Raw genomic sequence first — 13056 nt, 5'->3', positions numbered from 1 at the left:
TGGGAAAAAGGATGTATAAAAGCCTGTGTAACTTCCTGCTCTGTGTGCAGGATTTGAGATTCTATTCTCCCTGTACCTTTTTGCACCTGCAAATAAACTTTTCTGCTTCTCCACCCCTTTGTGATTATTGGGTGTAGCACACCGGGTAGCGAACAAACTCCAGCTGTTGTTTAGCCTCTCGGCACTGGGTGCTGGCAACAATACCATATGTGGTTGCAGTATCTGTCTAGGGTTGCCAGGCATCCGGCTTTCAACTGGAACGCCCGATTGAAAAGGGACCCTGGTGGCTCTGGTCAGCACCGCCGACTGGGCCATTAAAAGTCCAGTCAGCAGTGCAGTAGGGGCCTGGGGCTTAGACAGGCTCCCTGCCTTCCCTGGCTACGCACTGCCCACGGAAGTGATGGCCAGGTCCCTGCAGCCCCTAGGTGCTGGGGTGGCCAGGGACTGGGAGGCTCTGCGTGCTGCCCTTGCCCCCGCCCCCAGGGCCAGCTCTGCAGCTGCATTGGCCAGGAACTATGACTTATGGGAGCTGTGGAGGGGGGCACCTGCAAATGCGAAGGCAGCACACATCGCACAGAGCCGCTTGGCCACCCATGCGCCTAGAAGCTGCAAGGACCTGGAGGCTGCTTCCTTGGAGCTGCGGTAAGTGCTGCTCGGATCCCGCATCCCCAGCACCTGCCCCAGCCCGGAGTCCCCTCCCGTATCCCAAACCCCTCATCTCTGGCCCCATCCCCGAGCCCACCCCCCCCAGCCGGATCCCATATGCCCTCCCGCACCCTAACCCTCTGCCCCAGCCCAGTGAAAGTGAGTGATGGTGGGGAAGAGTGAGCGATGGAGGGAGGGGCATGGAGAGACTGGAAGGGGCATGGAGAGACTGGGAGGTGAGTCTGGGAGAAAGGGCGGGGCAGAGCTGTTTGGTTTTGTGTGATTAGAGCGTTGGCAACCCAAAACGTGTCAGCGCTAGCTCTGGGGGAAACGGTGTCCGCGACACGCACACATACACGCACTCAGGAACAATCCTATGGAGCTGTGAATTCAGTGCCGGAGGAGTGGTGCGGTTGACGTGTATGGTGAGTGTGGCCGTAGGGAAGGGCTGGGCTGATGCGGGCACGGTCACAAGGATGTTGATTCCAGAGGCTGTGGGGGGAAGGTTTTAGTCCAGTAATGGCTGCAGCCAGGGTAGCCAATAGGTGCCAAATCTGCACCGCCAGATGCTTTTAAAAGGACCTTGAAATCTTTGTGTTTACTAATTATTATCAATATTTTTTTTTAATTATTTTCTCTGGAAGCTGGACCTTGACCATAAACAATTGACTTGACTATGCCCGGCCTGAGGTGAGTGGGCTGGTGTTTTGGAGCTGGTTCCAGGGGGAAGGGTTTGGGTGACGCACACAGCGATCAGGACTGTGTGTTCTGCAGGGGAAGGGTTTAGCTGAGGCACACTGCAAGCCGGGCTATGAATCAGGGGAAGGGTGTGAGTGGTGCACGGGGTGGTCAGGGTTGTTGGTTCCGGGGAAGGGGGCCGGGTCGCTCCGATGTCATCGTGCTGCGCGCGAAGGGCCGGTTCTGGTATGTCCGCGCTCGGCGGAGGGTGCGGGCGGAGCCGGGCTCGGCGGGGCTGCGGCTGTTTCGGTCTGAGCGCCCGCTGCTTTCAGCCCTGCCCCGGGCGGGGCGCCGATCGAGCTGTTCCACCCCCCGGTAGGGCCGCCCTGCTGGCGCCCCGGGCCGGTTGTGCTGGCTGCTCCCGAGCCGCGCGGTCCTGTCCTGATACGCTCTGGCGCTTTCCCCCGTTTTCTTGCAGCTGTAATAGCCGGGCCGGCAGGGAGACTCTCCGTGCCAAAGGAGAGGTCTGCAGGAGGAAGTTGTTAGAAAACAGGCTTCATAATGGAAACCGTGTTGCAGTTTCAACCTTGTTCTTGCTGTCAGCTAGCGTAACTGGAGAAGTAATGACACGGTTCCGAAGATGCCGAAGTATTTCCAATTTGATTTCGGTACATAAAACGCTTTTGCAATGTTTTGTTTTTAATACCGCTTAACAGAAAGTTGCACTGTGCCAGTGTCGTATATTTTTTTAGTGGTTTTAATCACCATTTGGGATGGGGTGTGACTTAGACTGTACTAAGCCTGAAGGTGAGTAAGGACTGAGCTAAAGGGCTCCATATCTTGTAGCCCAAATGGTGAGGCTTCCATTGGCATCACACACTTTTTTCTGTTTGTTTAAAACCAAAAATGTCGGACGTTTCAGAAAAAATTGTAAAGAGAACATTAATATTCCATGGTTTAAACACCTAACATTCAAGATATGCTCATTATGGCTACTCCTGTAATCCTAACTCTGCCCCTTGTGTGTGTGCGTTTCAATATAAGTTTTAATTACATGATATTATGTAATAAAGTTGACATGGTTGTAGAAAAATGTTGTCTATTTTGGGGAGATGTACATTACATGAGGCAGCACTTGTTTTTTCCTGATCCTCAGAGGTTTCAGGCGGTCTGTCTCTTAGGACTTCTGTTCTGGGAAAGTGCGTCTGTTTGAGTTAATCAGCAGTTAGACAGTAGTGACATTTTGGGCAGGATATTCCCCAGCCACATGGGTGAATTGAGTGTGTGAATCCTTGGTTGTAAGCAAGATGGGGTCACAATATTTAATATTACCAATTCAAAAATTATAGATGCACAAACTTATTATGGCGTCATCTTGTCTTTATTTCTACTTTTTCTCTCCTAGACTGGCCTTTGGGGATGTTGAAGAAAAATTTAATGTTGTTCAACATTGTGCAAGCTGTACAAGAGAAAAATGGAGAATTTGATGTAAGATTTATCTTTCTGCTTCTGCATCGTGGTCTATGAGATTAGGAGTGTGTCACTGTATCGTGGCTACCACTGGCAAGTGGAAAAAATTCCTGGTCTACAACAGTGTTAAATTAAGCCAAATGCTTATTTTATTAGACTCCTCTAAATCTAATGTGAATTAGAAGCACAATGCTTAACATGTGCATAGTGCTTCCCATCTTTAAGATATTGAACAAATATTAAGTCTCACAACCTCTTTAAAGTTAGTACTACAGCTATGTCTTATTCTCATATTTGCAGGTGGGAAACTGAAGCAAAGAGATGCAGTGACTTGCTCAAGGTCACTCACTGAGATTATGTTTACACTATGGAGATTGCACGGACATAGCTGTGGCGCTGTAGCTATGCTGGCATAATCCCATGGTGTAGATGCAGCCTATACTGATGAAAGGGGTTTGTCTGTTGTCATAAGAATACCACCTCCCCAAGCAACAATATGTGCATCTTCACTGGGGTTTAGGTTGGAGTAACTATGGCATTCAGAGGTGTGGATTTTTCACAGCCTTAATTTTAAGTGTAGACCGGGCCTTAGTTAGTGGCAGAGCCAGAAATAGAACCCAGGAGTTCTGGCCTTTGGCTCCCACTCTCATTCTATATTAATCGTAATGTAGAACTTGGATTACTTTACCAAAATTGATTTTTGGTTTCTGAGTGGCAGTTCATACAAAGGTAACTATTTTTCATAAAACCCAGCCATTTCTGAGTTAAAGTGGATGAAAGGAAGGGTGTCTTTACTTGTAAACATTTTGTAAGTTATATATTTTTTTTAAAAGTGAGTTAAATAACAAGTGTTGTTACCTGTCACTTCATTTACAACCCCAAGCACTTAAGAGTGAAAAAATTAATAGCTGCAAGATACTGTAAATCTTGCTCCTACACATATGAGAAAATAAATATTTATTTTCAAATAGAAATGCGTATTTCATTATAACTCATCAACTTGAAGTCTGGTTTGTTTTATTAATGCTTTTTAAAAATATTTTGATAAGTACTTTCTTCAGATTCCCTTAAATGGGAAAACTTGTGTTCTTTATCAGTTGGCATCAGTATTTTTGGGTGAAGTGTTTCTAATTTTTGTTTCTTGAGAATGATGTATGTTGCTTAATAGGAAAAGTGTGTTCTGTGTTTGTACAGTGCCTAGCCCAATAAGGTCCTGGTCCATGTCAGGGGCTCCTAGCTGTTACAGGATTACAAATAAGTAATAAAACAGTATTGATTTATAATAAAATTAAGAATGTATATGGACTTGCATTTGAGACTGATTAACGTGTTACTGATGCCTTTGTTTTTCAGACATGTTTATATTTTGAGACTGGTGATGAAAGAACATTGATTTTTGCGTTGGAGCCAAGGTAGCTGTGATATGTTGCAATAGACATTTATCATATTTAATAAACACGTTACTCTCAAGTGGGAGTGTAAAATGGGATAATCTCTAGACTAGTAAATATTGTTTTGAAGAGCTTTAGTGTAGTAAGTGATATAACAGGTATGTACAGTGTTGTCACTTTTTGTACCTTTTACTGCTTTTTTTAATGAGATTTTGTTTTTGCATGTTTTAACATCTTCCAGTTTTTTATTTTTCTTGTAGTAAATTAACATAATTTTTAAATAAATGGGAAGGAGAAACATGGGACTCAGTGGCCTTTTTTACTAATTCTGAAAGATGCTGTGAAAAAAGCGAACCAAACACCTTCACCATCTCATGACTCTGTCTTGAGCAACTGCAATTCAGTGACCTACTGTGAGTTAAACAGTGTTAGTAGGAGTCTATTACACTTGCCTAAAACTACTGTTGCTGTGGAATATAATCCAAATTTTGAGCTGAATATGAACCATTATAGGATCAAATTAATTCATTGTTTACTTTATATCCAACCATAAATTCCCAAGTGGATTTTCTTTCAGGCTGCATCCTATCCATAAATCCCATTCATTGCCATACTGGCTAAAGCCCAACTCACCTGCATTCAAAGTAATTTTTTGCAGTTCCTTACGCTTTTTTAAGTCCGCTGATAATTGACAGACTGCTACAAAATCTCCTCTAGGGCTTGGGAGGTTTCGTGGCTTTTGTATTTTGAATCTTGCAACTGTGGGCCTGGTTAGCCATGAAAGTCACTCAATGTATTTTGTGTTCAGGCGGGAATTATCATGGCAAGGTCTGAGTTAGTTTGCTGTGAATAGCTGCTTATATATTTTCTGACCTCTTGTTATGTTCTCGTGCTTCCTTGCCCTGGCTAAGGGTGGCTAGTCAACAGATCATGTCTGGATTTTGCCTGCATTTGGTGGGCATTACCAGTCAGTGGTTGAACTCTTTGCAGAGGTGGTGGAAGAAGTAAACAAGTGTCTTTTGAAAGAAATTACCAGAGTCCGCACCTACAGTTGCAGGTAGGGTTATAGCACATCAGTGGAAGAATGCAACCTCAACTGCCTTGAAAGGGAACAGGTCACATTTAAACCTAAGCATAGGCAAACTTCTCCCTCTCTTTTTTTTTTTCCTTCTTGGCATCCCACATGGTAGATAAAAATTCCCAACCAGCAGATAGGGAACAGGACAAAAGTAAAACCTGTGACCACTTAAATGGCCACTTGAACATGCTAATTTTTCGTGTTACAGCAAGTGCAGAGAGCTGATTTTGTTGAAGGACAGTGACAATAGACAGGAATGTTTATTGTCTTCAACTGATAAAGACCAGAGGGGCTTCATATAATCCAGGAGGCTTTCCTCTCTGTTTGGGGTACTGAGATAGGAAGGAAAGCTTAAACGTGTGTGCTGTAACATGTGTAAATCTTTTTGGTCAGTGTCCACAAACATGGATGCTCAGTGACCAGTTTCTGCTGAATTGATTATGGAAGGGTGCATTGTGGTGGTTTTCTGCCTGGCGGATCTGTGACAGTGTCAGAGCGGCCTCAACCTACCACAAAGAGTATAAAGGAGAAGGACAGTCATGAAAACTTTTCCAGAACTTTCAGTTTTCAGTTATTCTGCCAGTTCCTACAAGGCGGACCTGCCTCATAAGTTTAAGTCTGTAGAGACAGGTGATCATCTGTCTCACATGATGACAAGCAGTACTGAGGGGTGTACAAACCCCCGTGATGGATTTATTGTCTTACCTAGGAGAATAGTATGGTTTGTGTCTTTTTTCTTATTGTGTCTCCCATCTCCAGGTGATTCCTGTACCACTCACTCTTGTGCTACTGAAGATATTAAAGAGTCCTTTATTGTACAAGCGCAAGAACAACGGATCGAATTACTAGAAATCTCAGAGCATTTGGATATCACGCAAGTATGAAACAAGATTTTCACTTCTCATTTATTTAACCTTAATCCTTTCTGGTTTGTCATTTCATCGAAAAGTATCCTTTACATGACCAGAGTTAAGCTGTAGGCAGTTGTTGTAATAGAAGATACTGTAGGCCTGATTTTTTCAGAGGTGCTGAGTACTTAGTTAGCCAGGTGAAGACATTGTGCCCTGCATCTCTGAACATTAAGCCCTGTATCAGTAATTGCTGTAGGTAGATGGTTTGGTGTAGCATTTAGTTAAACATTGCTTGTATAACCTCCTATTCCTTTTATTTAAATAAAACCCCTGAGTTTCCCAAAGGTAGGTGCAGTTTTTTCAGCGTTTTTCTTAACGATTTAATTTATAAAAACACCCTTTATGTTTTGTAGATTAGTCACCTCTCTGCTATACGGTGTCTGTAAGTAAAGCTCAGAAGCCAGGGGGAGTCAGAAATGTCTGAGGTGAGGGGATATAAGAAATAAGTCTTCATCTGGTGTTCCAGTCATGTGCACACGGTCAGCTGAATTTGTTCGTGGAAGAACAGGTACAGCTCCATTTGCTCCAGTGGAATAGTAGTAGTGTATGCCAGCTGACTGGCTTTTTGGTGCACTTGCCTGGGTAGAGTTTAGAAAGCTCTTGGCCTTCTTGTTTGATCAATGACTAATAACTAGCAGCAGTGTAGCTTGTTGTGTCCTTTGGACCCATTACTCCTTGGAAATCACATCTGCAGCAGAAGTGAGACACAAGCCAAAAATTAAGTCCCTGCTTTTTCTTTTAACTTGGACACACCCTGGTTTATCTTTATGCAAGCTGCCTGGTCAGCACTACACAGAGAAGCCTGACTTCAAGCAAAGCTGAGGCTTTTCTCACTCTGACTCGGAGAAAGCTCCTGTGAGGAAATGGGAACATAAATACTTAACTTTGTAAAGGACCTAGATGCCATGAATAAAACCAGACTCGCTTTTCAAGGTGAATATTAACATCCCTTCAGTACAGGAAGGGCCAGATCTTACCTCATGATCCTGAAGAGTTGACTGGCTAGCGTCTCGGCAATGGCACAGATGTGTTTGTATTACTATTTAAAGGAATGCAAGTGTTTAATATACCCTCTGTGCATTGGGAAGTAAAAGGGCTTGATTTTCAGCAGGTGGGGATGTGCAAATTATGTTTATATGTTGAAACCAAACTAAAATAATTAAAGATGCTTCATCCTGGGCTGTGTAAAACTCCACTAAACTGAGACAAAAACAGCATTAGCCAGACCAACTGCCTTGCTGTGGACAAAACCAGACATCAGCATTAGATGAACTTCCTCTCTCCTTGCATCCTGCAGATCCCCTAACACCACAACTTCTTTACAAACTCCGCATTCTCCAAATGCTTTTCACCATGTACTAATGGTGAGCATATTCAGACAGTTTCAGTCAAGAAAATGAATTTCTAAGTTGAGGGCCCTGTCCTACCAGCAGCATCCTCTCTAGTAAACCAAGGAGGCTGTACTCTGAGCACTTCCATTGATCTTGTGTCAGCAGCTCAAAAGGGCAAAGGCATCTCAGGCAGGCAAGCCTCAGGCCATCTAGAGCTTTACAGGCCAAAACAGACACCTGAAACTCCACCCAGCGGCCAATAAGCAGCTGGTGTAGATCACAGAACACTGGTGGTAGGAGCTCCTGGCAAGTTACCCTAGTTATTCTGAAGCAACTTTAGTTTCCAAATAGATTTAAGGTACTATAGCCCCACGTTGCACTAGTGAATGATGAAGGCCTGCATGACAGAGGCCACCCAAATTGGGTTTGACACACATGCAGAGTAAGCTAGCTGCCTGTCTTGCTGTGTGCATGCAGAAAGTGGGGTGTGCATGCAATGCATTCATGTGCATATGTGCCTAGGAATGTACTGAAAAACAGGTCCAGTGAGTTGGTAACAAATTTCAGACATGCGAAGTCTTCCCTTCAGTGTTTTATAAATTCATCATCAGTATCATCAAATGTGCACAATATACTGAGGGCCATTGCGCAGCTGGAGTGACCATAGAATCATAGAACTGGAAGGGACCTTGAGAGGTCATCTAGTAGTCCAATCCCCTGCACTCAAGGCAGGACTAAGTATTATTAGACCATCCCTGAGAAGTGTTTGTCCAACCTGCTCTTAAAAATCCCCAATGATGGAGATACCGACAACCTCACTAGGCAATTTATTCCGAGTGCTTAATCATTCTGACAGGAAGTTTTGGATGATGGCATCGTACCAGACATCGCAGAATGAAGTTCCCAGATATGGCTCAATTCCGAGAATCCATGAATCTCTGGGGCAGTCCTGCAGGTGATGTCAGGTAGGTGTCAAGGTGCATCAGTGAAGAGTTTGAGAGCACAATGAGCTGGGGTGGTTTTGGTCCTCTTGGCAACATGGCCAAAGAGCAAGCAATTGGAGGAAGACCAAATCTCGCTCGAAGTTGAACCATTTTATGCACAGCATTTGATGCTGACAGCGCATATAGAATGCCTCTAGCTGCTCCAAGTCTGCTTGTAGGAGGGTCCAGGTTTCTGACCCATACAGCAGTGCAGGCAGTACACAGGTTTGTTAGATCTTGAACTTTGTCTTAATGCAGAAATATTTTTGCATTCATAGGCAAGACATAGACTTCATTCAAGAGGCAGTGAGACCTATTCTTCAGTGGATGTCCAGTTTGTTGCGACCATTTGAACTCGTCCCCACCTGCACCAGGGTTTCTGGTAGCCCAGCTCTGAGGCCTGGTCTACACTACAGAGTTTTTGTTTGCAAGGCAGCTTATGTTGACCTAATTCTGTAAGCATCTACACTAAAATGTTGCTCCCACCGATGTAACTCACCCTCTCCACTGACTTAGTAACTCCACCTTCACGAGAGGCATAGTGCTTAGGTCAACATAGTTTAGCTGACACAATATCAGTGACACTGCGTTACTTATGTCTACATTAGTGGCTTCCAGGAGGTGACCCATGATGCCCCATCGTAACTGCTCTCGTCACCTTTTAGAACTCCACTGCCTGGCAGTCAGATGCGCATGTACATGCCCCTCCCCCTTTAAAGCCCCACAAATTTTAAATTCTGTTTCATGTTTGGTTGGTGTGGAGAGCTCACATAGCAACTGCCCAGCTGACCATGCTGGCTCCACGCAGCAGACGTGCTCTTGCCTGGAGTGCACAGCAGGTGGTGGCTCTCCTCGGTCTGTGGGGAGAAGAGGCGATGCAGGCACAGCTCTGATCCATCCGTAGAAACGTTGACATCTATGACCAGATCACTTGGGGCATGGGGGAGAAGGGCTACAAAAGGGACGTGCAGCAGCGCCGTGTAAAAATCAAGGAGCTGCAGGAGGCGTACCAGAAGGCAAGGGAGGCAAACTGTCACTCTGGTGCGGAACCGCAGACATGCTGCTTCTACAAGGAGCTGCAAGCCTTCCTTGGCGGAGACACCACCACCAAGAGCCCCGTGGATACTTCGGAGGAGCTAAAATCAGAGGCCCCTGCAGTCACGACAAGCAGGAGGAGTTTTGGAGGACAGGTGAATGGGGGAATCCAGTGGCACAGTGAGCCAGGACCTCTTTCTGACTGCTGGAGCAGTTGAGCAAGTCCCTACTGTCCAGTACCGGCGAGCCTGATGCAGGGGTTGGAACCTCTGGTAAGTATGCTGTTTTGTTTTGATGTTGCAGGGACATGTGTTCATTTACTCTTTTTTAATCAGGCAAGAAGAGAGAGCAACTCTGCCTCTACTGGTTATTTCACTCTGTGCCTCTCATTCCCCTATTCAGCTAGGCAAAGGGGGCCCTGTGGAACAGTCTATTTATGTGCACCGGGATGTCCTGGGAATCTTCCATAGAGATTTCAAGAAAACTTTCCTGGAGGTAGTCTGCAGTCTTTGAAGGTTTCTGGGGAGGACTGCTTTATTTGTTCCACTGCAGTAGGACACTTTCTCACACCAGTGAGCAGTTACATCAGCAGGCACCAATGCAGCACACAGGCTAGCAGGATACGGATCCAGTCTCCAGCCAGACTTGTTCAGGAGTTGTTCCCTTTCAGCCTCTATTACCCTTGGGAGTGAGATACCAGCTAAAATTACCACCACCTGTAGAAAATGGTGCTAGTATTCCGTTCAGTTGCCCTATCAACATATACTGATGCCCGTGTGCTCACCCCTATTATTGTCCCAAATCATCCCTTTCCTACCCCGGGCCATAATCATGGCTAAGGCTATGTTTCAGTCATGGGTATTTTTAGTAAAAGTCATGGAGGGGCGGTCCGGGGGGTACCACAGGAGGTGGCTTGGGGCAGGGGTGAGGGGGAGTTGGTGGGGCTGGCAGGGTCTTCCAACCTTGCTCCACATCTCTGCAGCTCCTAGGTGGCGGAGGCAGGGGTTCTGCTGCTCCCCCACAAGCACCAACTGCCGCAGTTCCCATTGGTTGGGAACTGCGGCCAGTGGGAGGTGCGGGGGCGGGGCCTGCAGCTCCCCCTACCCCTCTGCTGCCTAGGAGCTTCAGGGTGGCCATGTCAGTGGGAGCTAGGGAGCCCCCGCACCCCGAGGTAAGTTCCCCTCCCCCCTGCACTCCCCCTGCCCCTAGCCCTGAGACCCCACCCACACACCCAAACTGCTGCTGCTGGCCCAGGGGCTGCCCAGCTTGGGCAGTCCCTGAGCCAGGACCAGCCGCTGCAGAAGTCATGGAGGTCACAGAAAGTGACGGAATCTGTGACCTCCGTGACAGACTCACAGCCTTAATCATGGATGAATACCAAGGGAGCATGTAGTGATCCACACAAGTTACAAGCAAGGAGAGTGAAAACACTTAAAATAGTACCTCTATGCACTGTGCTTTTTGCAGCTGGAAATTTGGCCTTGAGGCTCCGTTCATCCACTCCACTGGAACAGCTCAGATGATGAGAAGAAAGGGGATGAGGGATGACATGTTCCAAGAGATTCTGCAAGCCTCTGGTGTTGCACATCGAGCAGAGGGCTTGGAGAAGCACCCTTGTGGACAGAATGGAAAGAGATAGTGCAGAGAGGAGTGACACATGCAGCAGGTCATGATAGCGCTTCTCAAGCTCCAGACAGACATGCTGGAGATTCTTATAGACCTTCAGGTCCAAGTAACCCTTGCTTGCCTCCTGCTGCAGTCTGTTGATAACTGCATTCTGGGACCTCCCTACACTCCCGGCCTCTACATTCCACATATATTTCTGGGCCATTGCAGTACCCCTACCACTCCACCCCGAGGGAGAGTACACGCAATCCGAGCTGAATATACACTGACCTATGAGAGACATGGTTGGTATATTTGTGTTTGAAATGAGAATGACTGTTCTTTCTCCTTCAAAGGTTCTTTTCCCTGTATTTATATAGTTTCATTCAGTTACAGTTATTTTTGTTTGCATGAGTTTGGAATAAAAGTCTATTTACGGAAACTTAGTTCATCTTTAATAGTTCACAACATATGGTAGCTGGGGCTGACATTCAACGATAATAGCAGTTGGTGCATTTGCAATGTGTTATTACCACACACACAGCACTCATAAGGTTCAAAGCGGAGTGCTAAAAAACAATGCCAAGTAGAGTACACTACACCAACACTCACTACTGTGGCTCACTTTTGAAATGGTCTTTCAAAGCCTCTCTGAGCTGTAATGCTCCCCGTCGATCTCTTCTTACAGCTCTGGTATCTGGCTGCTCAAAATCAGCCACCAGATGTTCTACCTCCATATTCCACCCTTGCAGAAGCTTTCCCCTTTTGCTTCACAGGTATTATGAAGCATGCAGCAGACAGCTATAGGCCTGGGGATATTTTTTTAATGAAAGTCCAATCCCATGAGTAGACAGCCCTAGCACTGATTCAAATGACCAAAGGCACCTTCAACAGTTATTCTGCACCTACTGAGCCTGTAGTTGAAGCACTCCTTGCTGCTGTCAAGGTGGCTAATGTAAGGTTTCATGAGCCATGGGAACGGGTAGGCTGGGTCTCTAAGGATCACTATTGGCATTTCCATATCCCCAATGGTAATCCACTGCTCTGGAAAGGAAGTCCCTGCTTGCATCTTTCTGAACATCTTTATCTGTTTTTAAAGATGTGTGTGTCATGCAACTTCCCTGATCAGGCCGCGTTGTTGTTGGTGAAATGTCCCTGGTGATCCATCAATGCTTGCAATACCATAGAAAAGTAGCCATTTCTGTTGATTGTACTCCTTGGCAAGGTGGTCTGGTGCCAAAATAGGGATATGCATGCCAGCTATTGCCCCCATTGGAATTTGGGAACCCTATTGCTGCAGAACCATTCAGAAGGTCCTACATGTTGTCAAGAGGACACGATTAATGGCCTTGCACACTTGCATCACATCAACCCCCCTGGTGGATTTCCCAACTCCAAATTAATTCTTGACTTACTGGTAGCAATCTGGCATAGCCAGCTTTCACACAGTGATTGCCACTTGCTTCTCCACCATGAGTGAAGCTCTCATTTTGATGTTGCTGCACTGGAGGGCTGGGGCGAGCTTCATGCACCATTCCATGAATGTGGCCTTGTGCATCTGAAAGTTCTGCAGCAACTGCTCGTCATCCCAAACCTGCATAACAATGCAATTGTGACAGAATCCAGAGGTCCGGTGCTCTGTGGAACAGCCCCTAGGATTACCCCTTCAGTATGTTACCCCCCTGTGGGTCATTCTCGGAGGGTTAAACCCCTTGGCTTTACTGCCTCCTGGGACCAAACCTCTGAGCCTTCAGCACCCTGGTTTCACTCAGTGAGCTCCCCTCAGTGAATCCTTTTGAATTGGACTCCTGGAGAAGGCTTGCACATCCAAAGGGAGCAATGCACCCCTAAATTCTGTAATCAGGAGTGACTCTCAGACAGTGTTGTAAAAAACAGAAGGATTTATTAGATGACTGGAACACAGTGTAG

General features: G+C 46.1%; 1 long non-coding RNA gene and 1 other non-coding gene across 9 annotated transcripts; both read left to right on the top strand.

The window, feature by feature from the left end:
- The first annotated feature begins 460 nt into the window (after positions 1–460).
- On the top strand, positions 461–11569 carry LOC140914685 (uncharacterized). 8 transcript variants are annotated; one of them, XR_012159945.2, is made up of 8 exons: positions 461–642; positions 1290–1335; positions 1802–1991; positions 2729–2811; positions 4147–6140; positions 6527–8469; positions 8766–9794; positions 10990–11569. It is a non-coding gene; the product is annotated as an uncharacterized LOC140914685 (long non-coding RNA). The 8 variants fall into 8 exon arrangements; XR_012159946.2 differs by having other exon boundaries at positions 461–1070; XR_012159948.1 differs by lacking the exons at positions 461–642; positions 1290–1335 and adding an exon at positions 1351–1569 and having other exon boundaries at positions 4147–5241; positions 6022–6140.
- LOC140915437 (small nucleolar RNA SNORA12) lies at positions 5714–5856 on the top strand. Its single transcript, XR_012160174.1, has one exon. It is a non-coding gene; the product is annotated as a small nucleolar RNA SNORA12 (small nucleolar RNA).
- Positions 11570–13056: the final 1487 nt, after the last annotated feature.

This window comes from Lepidochelys kempii, chromosome 7 (assembly GCF_965140285.1).
Source record: "Lepidochelys kempii isolate rLepKem1 chromosome 7, rLepKem1.hap1, whole genome shotgun sequence".
Classification (NCBI taxonomy): Eukaryota; Metazoa; Chordata; order Testudines; family Cheloniidae; genus Lepidochelys; species Lepidochelys kempii.
Note: the sequence above shows the minus strand (reverse complement) of the source record. Positions and strands in the feature narration are given on the sequence as shown.